This window comes from Bacillus rossius, chromosome 12, assembly GCF_032445375.1.
Source record: "Bacillus rossius redtenbacheri isolate Brsri chromosome 12, Brsri_v3, whole genome shotgun sequence".
Taxonomy (NCBI): Eukaryota; Metazoa; Arthropoda; class Insecta; order Phasmatodea; family Bacillidae; genus Bacillus; species Bacillus rossius.
The window spans coordinates 50441945-50452845 of record NC_086339.1 but is presented as its reverse complement, the minus strand read 5'-3'; positions in this window follow the sequence as shown (position 1 = coordinate 50452845).

The following is a 10901-nucleotide window of genomic DNA, read 5'->3' as shown; positions in this document are numbered from 1 at the left end:
ATATTGGCCTGCCAAATATAGAAGGCCGATAAAAGACTTTATCTCAGTTGCATATGTGGGCATTGCATCTCTTGTACGGGAATAGTAGTTATCCTTTATATGGGCAATATACTGGTTAGTGTATTTTACTATTGTGTTTACTATGTCCTCATCGAACAAACACTCCCAGGTTTCTCAAACTCCATTCACATGCTGTGCCTTACCTGTCACACCTAGAAGCTTGGTAAGTAAATTGTGTTTAGCAGTTTTTCTTTGGCTAGTGTACGGAGTTTTTTTCCAGGAGAAACAATCAATAACTTTCTTACCTTTTTTCCTAGCAGAGACAAATTATTCTTCTTCATCTTCATATCCACTTGAATTTGTATCACTTTGTTCTGTGGTGGAGTCTTCTACTCTTTCTTCGACTTGTTCTGAGGCATCTGTTTCACAGTCTTCTTCAACATCAAAGGGTGTATCCTGTCCATGCTCCTTAGTCCTATTTTGGCTAACTTCACTGTCTGAATCACTCTCACTGTTGTCAGAATCTTCAATTAAAATCCTGTGAATTTCTTTTATATGTCCAGGGTCATTCAAATTGTATATTGTTTTCTTTGATGTCTTCTTAGATCTGCAATAATGAAAATAAACGCAGTGAAAAATAGTTAAATCATTGTGTGCATTTAGCAAAACAAAGATGCTCGCATAGTATCTCTGAGGTAAAATGGCCGAAAACTATTTTGAAAATAATAACAACAAAAATAAGCATTAAAATATCACTATGAAACTCTTACACGAAAATGTAAAAATATATAAAAAATCATAATGTAGTATACATATTACTTACATGTATAGTCACGCTGTATCTCACAGATACGAACAGTAACTGTAGTCAAACGTGTTCATCCTTTGAAGGACTAGCGGTAACTAAAACATCTCTTTCGATAAGCTAGGAAGATAGCAGGGAGGGCGTTATCTGAGCTCCATGCATACTTGTGTGTCACATCACAGAAAGTGCTGCATATCCCTCAGATAAAGCGCGAGCAATGGAGTGTTAAGATCGAAAACACTAAAATATTTGGCTTTGCTAAACCAATGGCAAGCTGAATTCAAATCAGGTAATGGTACCATTTCTATGTCTATCTGTTTGTTAATTTTTCGAAAATCCACAACTAAGCAGTGACCTTGACCTTTGGGGACCAAAAATGCTGGAGAGGAAAAACTGGAAGTCGATGGTTCAATTACATCCTTGTCCAATAGATCTTTTATGTGTTCGCGCATGATTTCCATTTTGGGACCCAATAATTGATATGGGTGACATCTGACTGGGGATTTATCCAAAAGTTTTATATCATATTGCGCTAAGTGAGTGCGACCTAGTTTCTTTGTCAAGACATCTGGGAAGTTATGACATAGATTTTCCACTGCTTCTCTTTGCGATGTGTCGAGGTGTGTCAGGGATAACTCACATTCATCCTCAACTTCGGTATGTGTTGCATTTACATTACTCTGATGTTGGATTTTAGATGAAACAAATGGGATAACAACAGATTTATTAAATTTGAACTTGAAATTTCTTGCTCGCAGATCAATTACTAAGCCTGTTTTAGAAATGAAATCCGATCCAAAAATTAGATCAGTAGCTAAATCCTGTGAAACTAAAAATGGAAACATCCAGGCAAATAAATCAATTTTAACTTTTGACGGCTATTTGGTTAACCTTTAGTGGTTGTTCTGATGCGGTGAAACATTGTATTCTTATTGGTTTAATTTCCTGAACCAATTTATCCTTTTCTAAAACATGAAAAAGATTTGCTGAAATAAAACTTCGGACTGAGCCTGTATCAATCAGTCCTGGAATTTCGTGTTTGCCAATTAAAGTGCTCGCATAAGGTAATACTGTTGGTATACCTGCAAAGATATTATGACATGTCCTCTTGCCTGAATTTTTGGGATTTATGCAATTTTCGCAATGTGTCCTAGGGTCGGTAGAATTTTTGTACCTTATTTGAATTTGTGTACATTTTGCATTTTTGCCTTCTACGAGACTTGTTTGATTTTTGTAACCTATTTGAATTTTTTGTGTATTTTAGTTGTTGTATGTCGTGATTACTCTTTGGGTGGTAATTAAATCTGTTATTGTATCTACTCGGTGCATGTGGAGTAGTGACTGTATTGCAGAAATTATCTGAAGATGATTTTTGTTTAGGTGGCACAGAGAAATTGCTTTCTGGCCACCTCGTTACTCGTTTTTTGGGTTGTTGGTGTTGTTGTTGTTATTGGGATTGTTGTTGTAATAAGTTTTCTGTCTGTACTTTGTGCGGCATTGTTCAATCACATGCCCGGTTCTTTTACAAAATTTACAAAATGGCATCTGTTGCTGGTTATAATTATATCCACTCGGATGGTGACTGTAATCATTTTGTTTTATTTTGTGAATTGTGTTCATGTTCTCCTTTCTCGGTTGGGGTTGTAATACTGACAGAATGGGGTGTCGATCAAGGGAACTCGGGTAACGATTTCTTTGGTAGTCGGCGAATTCTACATTCAAACGGTCCAGCTCCGCAAATGTATGTGGTCTGCTCTGAAAAACTGCTCGCGATCTCTCTGCAGGGCTAATTCCATCTAGGATATTGGAAACGATTTCGCACTCTGAGGCGCCTAATCGAAGGACTCGAGCGGCTTCCTTAATGTCAGCAATGTATTTACTTAATGGCTCGTCTTTCTGTTGAAGTCTGTTGTACCAATCAAGTCACAGGTTTGTGAGCATGCACGCTGGAATAAAAAAATCTAATATGTCAGCATGATACTGATCAAAGGTTAGGTTATTTTCTATTGCCAATGAGGTTCGTTCGCTGAGAGGTGGGTGGGTAAGGGGAAAAACTATCTCAAACAATTCTTTGTCTGGTAGTTTAAATTTTTGGTGTAGTTTCAGTAACTGTCGCAAAAACTCAATTAGTTTTTTAGGATCCAATACATTGGTTTCCGGGAGATTGGTGAGTAGCCTTTCTGCTGGATGGGCGATTTTGTTGTAGAAATGGGTTGTTTGACCTTGGCCAGGTGGTGGTGTGGGGTGATTTGGTGCAGGATTAGGGTTGTGTGGAGGGAGGGGTGCTGCAGGTGCCAGAGGGAGGTACGAGGTTGAAGGACTGACTTGGGGAATTTGTGGGTCTGGTTGGGGAATAGCTGTCATGGCGGTGGACTGTGCAAGAGAAGTCGCGGTGCTACACGCGCTTACCTGAGGTAGGGGTGAGATTTGAGTGCCAACGGCCGCAGAAGGAGTGTGGAGTTCTGGGGTGGTCTGGAATGATGAGAATGCTGACTGGAACTGGAGGTATGGGTTAAACATTCCTGCCATGTTTGGTGGGAGGTACATTGGTTGGGTGGAGTGAGATGGGTGCGCAAGGACTTCGGGAATGGGTCGAGTGTAGGTGACCTTGGTGATTAGCTGGGGTACCGGCCTCGCGATAGAGGCGGAGGGAAACCTCATGTGGGTGGATGGGTGGCCAATCGTAGTGATTGCAGGAAACGGGATTGATGTAAAGGAAACAGGTGGCGGCGATGAAGGCGGAGGCGGGGGCGATACTGGTAATGGAGATACCAGAGTGACCTTGGTCTGTAGTCCCGGTATTTCTGTCGGTGTTGCTTCAGGCTGTGTACTTAAAACAGCCATCTGTTTCTGAGGGATGAGAATTATGTCAGTAATACTCTCGAAGAGTGGGTCCTGTATGGTGATGAGTTTTGCACTCAACTTATGTGTGAGGTCAGGTATCTGCTGTTGGCATTTGTCAATTTCTTTGGTGTAGACACCATTAAATTTACCTCCTGATAATATGGACAGGTTGTGGAATCTAGTGGCGACGTGAGTAGTATATAAATGGGGCTTCTGGGACTGGCTTCTGGCTGTGGTGCCTGTGGTGCCGACCGCCATCTTGGATTGTGACGTCACGGCGGCCATCTTGGATGACCTTGACCTTGACCTTTGACCTTGACCTTGACCCCGGCGGACATTTTGGATCCGCCATCTTGGATCCGCCATTTTGGATGACGTCATTTTGTTTTCTAGAACTTTCCGCCATCTTGGATCCGCCATTTTGAATGATGACGTCACCGTTGCAATTTCTGTTACGCCCGCCATCTTTAACTTTTTTATTTATTATCCGATTTTAATGAAATTTTTTTAAAATTTATAAAAAAATTCAATTAATAAAATTTTAATAAAATATTTATAAAAAACGTACTGTTTAGACACGGAGTTCGGAGTCCTCGGTTCGAACCCGACGAGGTCAAAAAAATTAAAAATGGCGACAGGCTCCTTCCCCCCGCGGTGGCTGTAGGCAGACTGACTTACTCCCACCACTTTTTTTTTCATAGCACATATATCTTCTTCCCCCCCCCCTCCATCCAATCACCCCCCCCCTCCCACAAATTTTTTTTATCGTAAAAAAACCACCCACCAACACTACTGCTGCTGTTCTCCCACCCCTCCCTCCATCTCTCTCCCTCCCCTACCCTCCTCCTCCCCTATTTTGTGTAGAGTATAAATACACCTGTTGTCGGACCCGGGAAGCCTTCAGTTACCTGCAGTTCCTCCTCCGTCGACGTCGAGTACTTACTTCTTGCCGCGGAGACGTCCGTCGACGCCGAGTACTTAGATCGTGTCGAGGAGACGGATTTTTGTTTTTTTCACGTAATAAGTGGGGTCCTATCGGTATAAATTGAGGTCAACACCCTAGACACAGCAATCAACAAATAGTCGAGTGGGTATAGAGCTACTGCTACAAATTCAAGCAAATGCCGTTCGATCTGTCTGCAAAGTACGCGGAAGTAACGCCGGGATTCCGCCGTGTGAACTACATCACCAAGGATGGATACTTCCAACTAGAGGTCTGCAACTTCGGTCATCACTGGACCAGTGATTGTGACGAGGAGGCTCCGGACATCATCGAGACATCCTGCAACAAGGTAGATTGTGTCGTCCATTATCTAAGACCTGACAGTACATTCCCTACAACATTCGAAGCACTTAAGGCTGCATCAGCGACTGAAACTATAAGCTCGGAACCAGACTACTCCTCAGTAAGGTGCGAGTTGCGGCGCAACACCGATCCGGAGGCAGTTATTAGTTGGAAGGAACAGTGTGACGGGTTTATTCACAACACCACCTACGTTAACAATCATTGGTACACATCCTGCAGCTCTCTACTGTGTAGGCTCTACCGCTTCACTCCACTCAGTTAAATTTGTAAGCTAAGAAGAAATTTGAAGGGCTCGTGCGGTTATTATGTCTTCGCGCCATGTCATTGATTTCAACAGCTTGTGGTGTATTAGGACCATACCCTTAGAGGACATACCAAGTGAAGCAGAGGATGAGGAAACATACCTTCACAACTGGTATGACATCGAGTGCTGCAGACGACAGGGACGACGCTGGTCGCGAGACGAGCCACGGGGTCGATCCCCCGATCGTGACCTCTCACCAGTGGAGTCTGCCCGTCAAGTGTTTGGAGAGGCGGCCTCTCACCAGTTCGTGAACCATGGACCATCACGTGAGGCGTCATTGTCCCACACAACCATTGCTGGTGCTGCCCGAGAGTCTGATACATCTCGTGACGGATCTCCATCTTTGTCATCTCCCACACCGTCGAGACCATTAACGCCACTATCGTCAATTGCATCACGCCGAATGTCAAGTTCTGCAATGTCTACACCGTCGTCATCGCTACCTCATCATCATCCCGTGTCGAAGTGTTCGGATAGTCATCACTCCATACCAGAGTCCACAGAAGAACAGTGATCTGCGTGACGACAAGTATAGCGTGAAATATTTACAGTGTTCAAGTTTTGTCACTCCTGTTGCGTCAGTTATTGTTCCGTAGCTATATCAAAACTTTTTATTTGAATCAAGTGTGATCTAAATAATCATAATCATCAGTGACTCAAAATTACGTGTTATATTTTTTATTACCCATAAAAATTTATATGTGGTGTGTAAGACTATAAAGAAAATATACAATCAGAACTATATGTAATAAACTACACTTCATCATTGTAATGCGTCCTCTGTAATCGTCCGGTACCGGACGGGGAATTGTTGGAAATAAAATAAATCCAATTTATGTGTGTATGTTATATTAATCCGCAATCACTATACTAAATTAAAGTTTAAAAAAAATATTAAATATTCTTGTTTCACTTTGAATACTATTAGTTATAAAAAAAGTATCAGGGAAAAAATTTACAATTTAAAAGTTATTTACATTTATAAAAAAAAGCTGATACTTGAAATAACAATAATGTGTTACATTTATAAAAAAATTGATAATTAAAATAATGTGTTACATGTATAAAAAGTGATATTTAAAATAAAAATTGTCTACATTTATAAAAAAGTTCATTATTTCAAGTTAAATGAAAAATCTTTCATATTAGATACTGAATAATTTTTCAAAAAGCCAGCACAGAGGCGGCGAGAGATCGCTCGACCGTGACGAGGTACCAGCACGAGGTGGGAGTGGAGCAGGGGAGGAGGTAAAAATTTGCAAGCGCACATGTCCGCTCACCGGCGGAAGCGCTAGCCCCGCCTCCACCAGGGCCGCATGGAGGGGGAAATCTACCTTCATTCCTCCGTTGGACGCGGCAGAGAGCGCTGCGCCGAAGACACCGCTCCGAGCATGCACGCAATTTACAGCAATTAAAAATTTTTACTACGTACATTAAACAAAGGAAACACATTCAACCATAGAAGAAAAAAAAAACAGAAAAAAAAACGGAATGTACACACAGTACAAACAGGAAACGGAATGAACACACCGACACACAGGAAAATGGAATTTACACACAGGAAAATGGAATTTACACACAGGAAAACGAAAAGTACACACAGGAAAACGAAATGTACACACAGGAAATCGGAACGTACACAAAGTACACACAGGAAACGGAACGTACACACACAACACACAGGAAACGGAACGTACACACAGTACACACAGGAAACGGGACGTACACACAGGAAACGGAACGTACACACAGTACACACAGGAAACGGGACGTACACACAGGAAAACGAAATGTACACACAGGAAATCGAAATGTACAAACAGGAAAACGAAATGTACAAACAGGAAAATGAAATGTACAAACAGGAAAACGAAATGTACACACAGGAAAACGAAATGTACACACAGGAAAACGAAATGTACAAACAGGAAAACGAAATGTACAAACAGGAAAACGAAATGTACACACAGGAAAACGGAACGTACACACAGTACACACAGGAAACGGAATGATCACACATACAGTAGCGGAAACACAGGCTTATTTGGAAATCAGGATACAAGAAATAAATCATACTTTTTTAAAATATAATTCATTCATTTTATTTTTCATTAGTACACACATGACAGTTAATCAAATGATTATTGTATGTAGCCAGCGTTCCGAAGTTCTTTTAGTATGCTCGTTACTTCCACGATATGCGAGTTGTTCCCTCTATGAACAGTTGCCACCATTAGTCTTAGCCGGTCAACCAATATGTTTGGATCTTTCCATGATGTGGAATCAATCTCTTCTGCAACCATCTTCATTGCTTGTTTATTATAAATATTATGATCTCTGGTGTCTTCCGTTTTAACACCAACCTCAGGGTTACTTTCATCATCTAGCCGGCGATCATCACAAGATAGTTCAGATTTATTATAACACGACGTTTCCATCGCTTCGGTCTCAGGACACCACCACAGTCTTCTGTCTTGTCCGCTTTAGGTTCTGCATCTCAGTCTTCGATCACGACGACAGTTTCAGAGTCACTGTAGCAATCACCGTAGAAGACAACGTCTTCACCCAGATTACCGTATGAACTCGTTATCGTTGATGGTGAAGTGTCTTCATCGCCTGTATGCTTCCTTTTCAGGAGTCCATCATTTTTACAAAGTATGGTCGATCTGCTAAATATAGGCCAGAATGTATTCCCACTTTTCACGGTGTTGATACCTTCATTAGTTTCAGTCTTCCCGAAACCATCAACATCCTTCAATATTTGTTTCTCATCACGATCGACGTGCTACGGCTTCCATCTTTTCTATATTATTAATATTATTTGTCTTAAAATCTCCGCGTCCGTGTCACTATCACAGATGTAAATCATCATCATAGCTGTCATCAATATTATCATGAGCAGCATCAATATCACTCATTTTATGATATCGTTTCCACATTTCAGTTGTCAGTGATTAACCACAATCTATGATCTTGTGAGCTCCATTCTCATTTTCTGTAAAAACCTAAGTGTCCAGTTTTATTATTTAATCCTTCAACCCATCATCCCAAACACAATTATATCATCTTAGTATATAAGTAGATGTATTTGGTTCGTATGGGGGCACCGGTGGGTGGTGGGGGATCGGGGATCCGCGGCAGTCACCTTAAGGCTTCGCTTCATCAGCCATGTTGGATTACGTCACTTCCGCCGGCCATACACGCACGAAAAAGTGTCCCGTTACGTTCATCAACCATATACGCAAGAAAAAATGTCCCGTTACGTTCATCAGCCATGTACGCACGAAAAAATGTCCCGTTACGACGGACAGACCAGCTCGCCAGGACGTCTCGCTATGAAAAGTATTAGGCGGTAATAAACAGCCAGGAGGTAACGAATATAAGCCTACTTCTACACGTGTTATGAACGCCGGATACATACGGCCAGACAACCGTGTGTTTTGGCGCGCTCTACTTCCACGACGCGCAACGGCACCGGCAAGTTTTTATTACTACCTCCTCTCAAGTTCTGATCTCCTAATACTTCACAGCAGAGAAGCGCTGTTGGTCGGAGCCCGTAGGTACTTCCTTCGCACGCCTAACCTAACCTAACCTAACCTAAACTAACCTCACCTAACCTAATCCATATGCTAATCTATGCTAACCTAACCTAACCTAAACTAAACTAAACTAAACTAACCTCACCTAACCTAATCCATATGCTAATCTATGCTAACCTAACCTAACCTAACCTAACCTAACCTAATCCATATGCTAATCTATGCAAACCTAACCTAACCTAACCTAAACTACCCTCACCTAACCTAATCCATATGCTAATCTATGCTAACCTAACCTAACCTAACCTAAACTAAACTAAACTAAACTAAACTAACCACACCTAACCTAATCCATATGCTAATCTATGCTAACCTAACCTAACCTAAACTAACCTAACCTAACCTAAACTAACCTAACCTAACCTAAACTAACCTAACCTAACCTAACCTAACCTAACCTAACCTAATCCATGTGCTAATCTATGCTATCCTAACCTAACCTAACCTAACCTAAACTAACCTAACCTAAACTAACCTAACCTAACCTAACCTAATCCATATGCTAATCTATGCTAACCTAACCTAACCTAACCTAAACTAAACTAAACTAAACTAAACTAAACTAAACTAAACTAAACTAAACTTAACCTAACCTAACCTAACCTAACCTAACCTAATCCATATGCTAATCTATGCTAACCTAACCTAACCTAACCTAAACTAAACTAAACTAACCTAACCTAATCCATATGCTAATCTATGCAAACCTAACCTAACCTAACCTAAACTAAACTAACCTAACCTAACCTAACCTAATCCATATGCTAATCTATGCAAACCTAACCTAACCTAAACTAAACTAAACTAAACTAACCTAACCTAATCCATATGCTAATCTATGCTAACCTAACCTAACCTAACCTAATCCATATGCTAATCTATGCTAACCTAACCTAATCCATGCCAATCTATGCTAATCCATGTCAATCTATGCCAATCCGTATGCCAATCTATGCTAATTCGTATACCAATCTATGCTAACCTGTATGCCAATCTATGCTAATCCGTATGTCAATCTATGCTAATCCATATGTTAATCCATGCTAATCCATTTGCCATTTTGTATTTCTAGTAATTTCCACCAACTTCGAATCATGTCGTCACCATTGCAATTTTCGTTACGGTCGCCATCTTGAAAATCCGCAATTTTTATGTTAGAAAATCGGGAAAAATTTTAAAAATCATTAAAAAAATTAAATAATCGAATTAAATAAAAATCTTAAAAACCACTGTTGCAGTTATTGTTACGGTCGACATCTTGGATTATATAAATGTTGCATATTTCGTTACACCCGCCATCTTGGTTGAGTACCATATCATTCTTACACTTTTCGTTAAGACCGCCATATTGGGTCCTATTAATGTTACAATTATCGTTATGGTCGCCATCTTTAAATTTAGACACCATCTTGAAAATCTTTATTTATTATACGATTTTAATGAAAAAAAAAGTTCAAAATTCATCAAAAAATTAACTTAATAGAATTCTGTTTATATCGATTCCCGTCCTTGATTCGAAACCAGCGAGGGCAAAAAATATAAAATCAACAGATCCTTCCTCCACAGAAGCCACCTTCAGACTGACCTACCTCCACCAATAACAAGGTATTTACCATCAGCTGGTATGACGTCACCACACCTTTGACCTTGACCTTGACCTTGACCTTTGACCTTGACCTTGAAATTTAACCTTAACCTTGAAATTTGACCTCGACATTGATCTTTGACTTTGACCTTGATGTCCATCACGGATCCGTCATTTTATGTTCAGTACATGCTAGCGCTCATTGCCACCATCATGTTTTCGTCTGCTGGAGGTCACCATATTGTGTGTACTTGTCTTACCATCATGCAAATTCTATTCTAACATGCTACAGTGCAGTAATAATTTATTATTGCTGAGGTGCCCACCATCTTGAAATTTGACCGCCATGTTGAAATCATGTAATTATTTAGTTAGAAATGCGGGAAAAATTCCAATAGTCTCCGAAAAAATCAATTATTAATTTACAAATTGAATCGATGGATCCATGTCCACGGTTA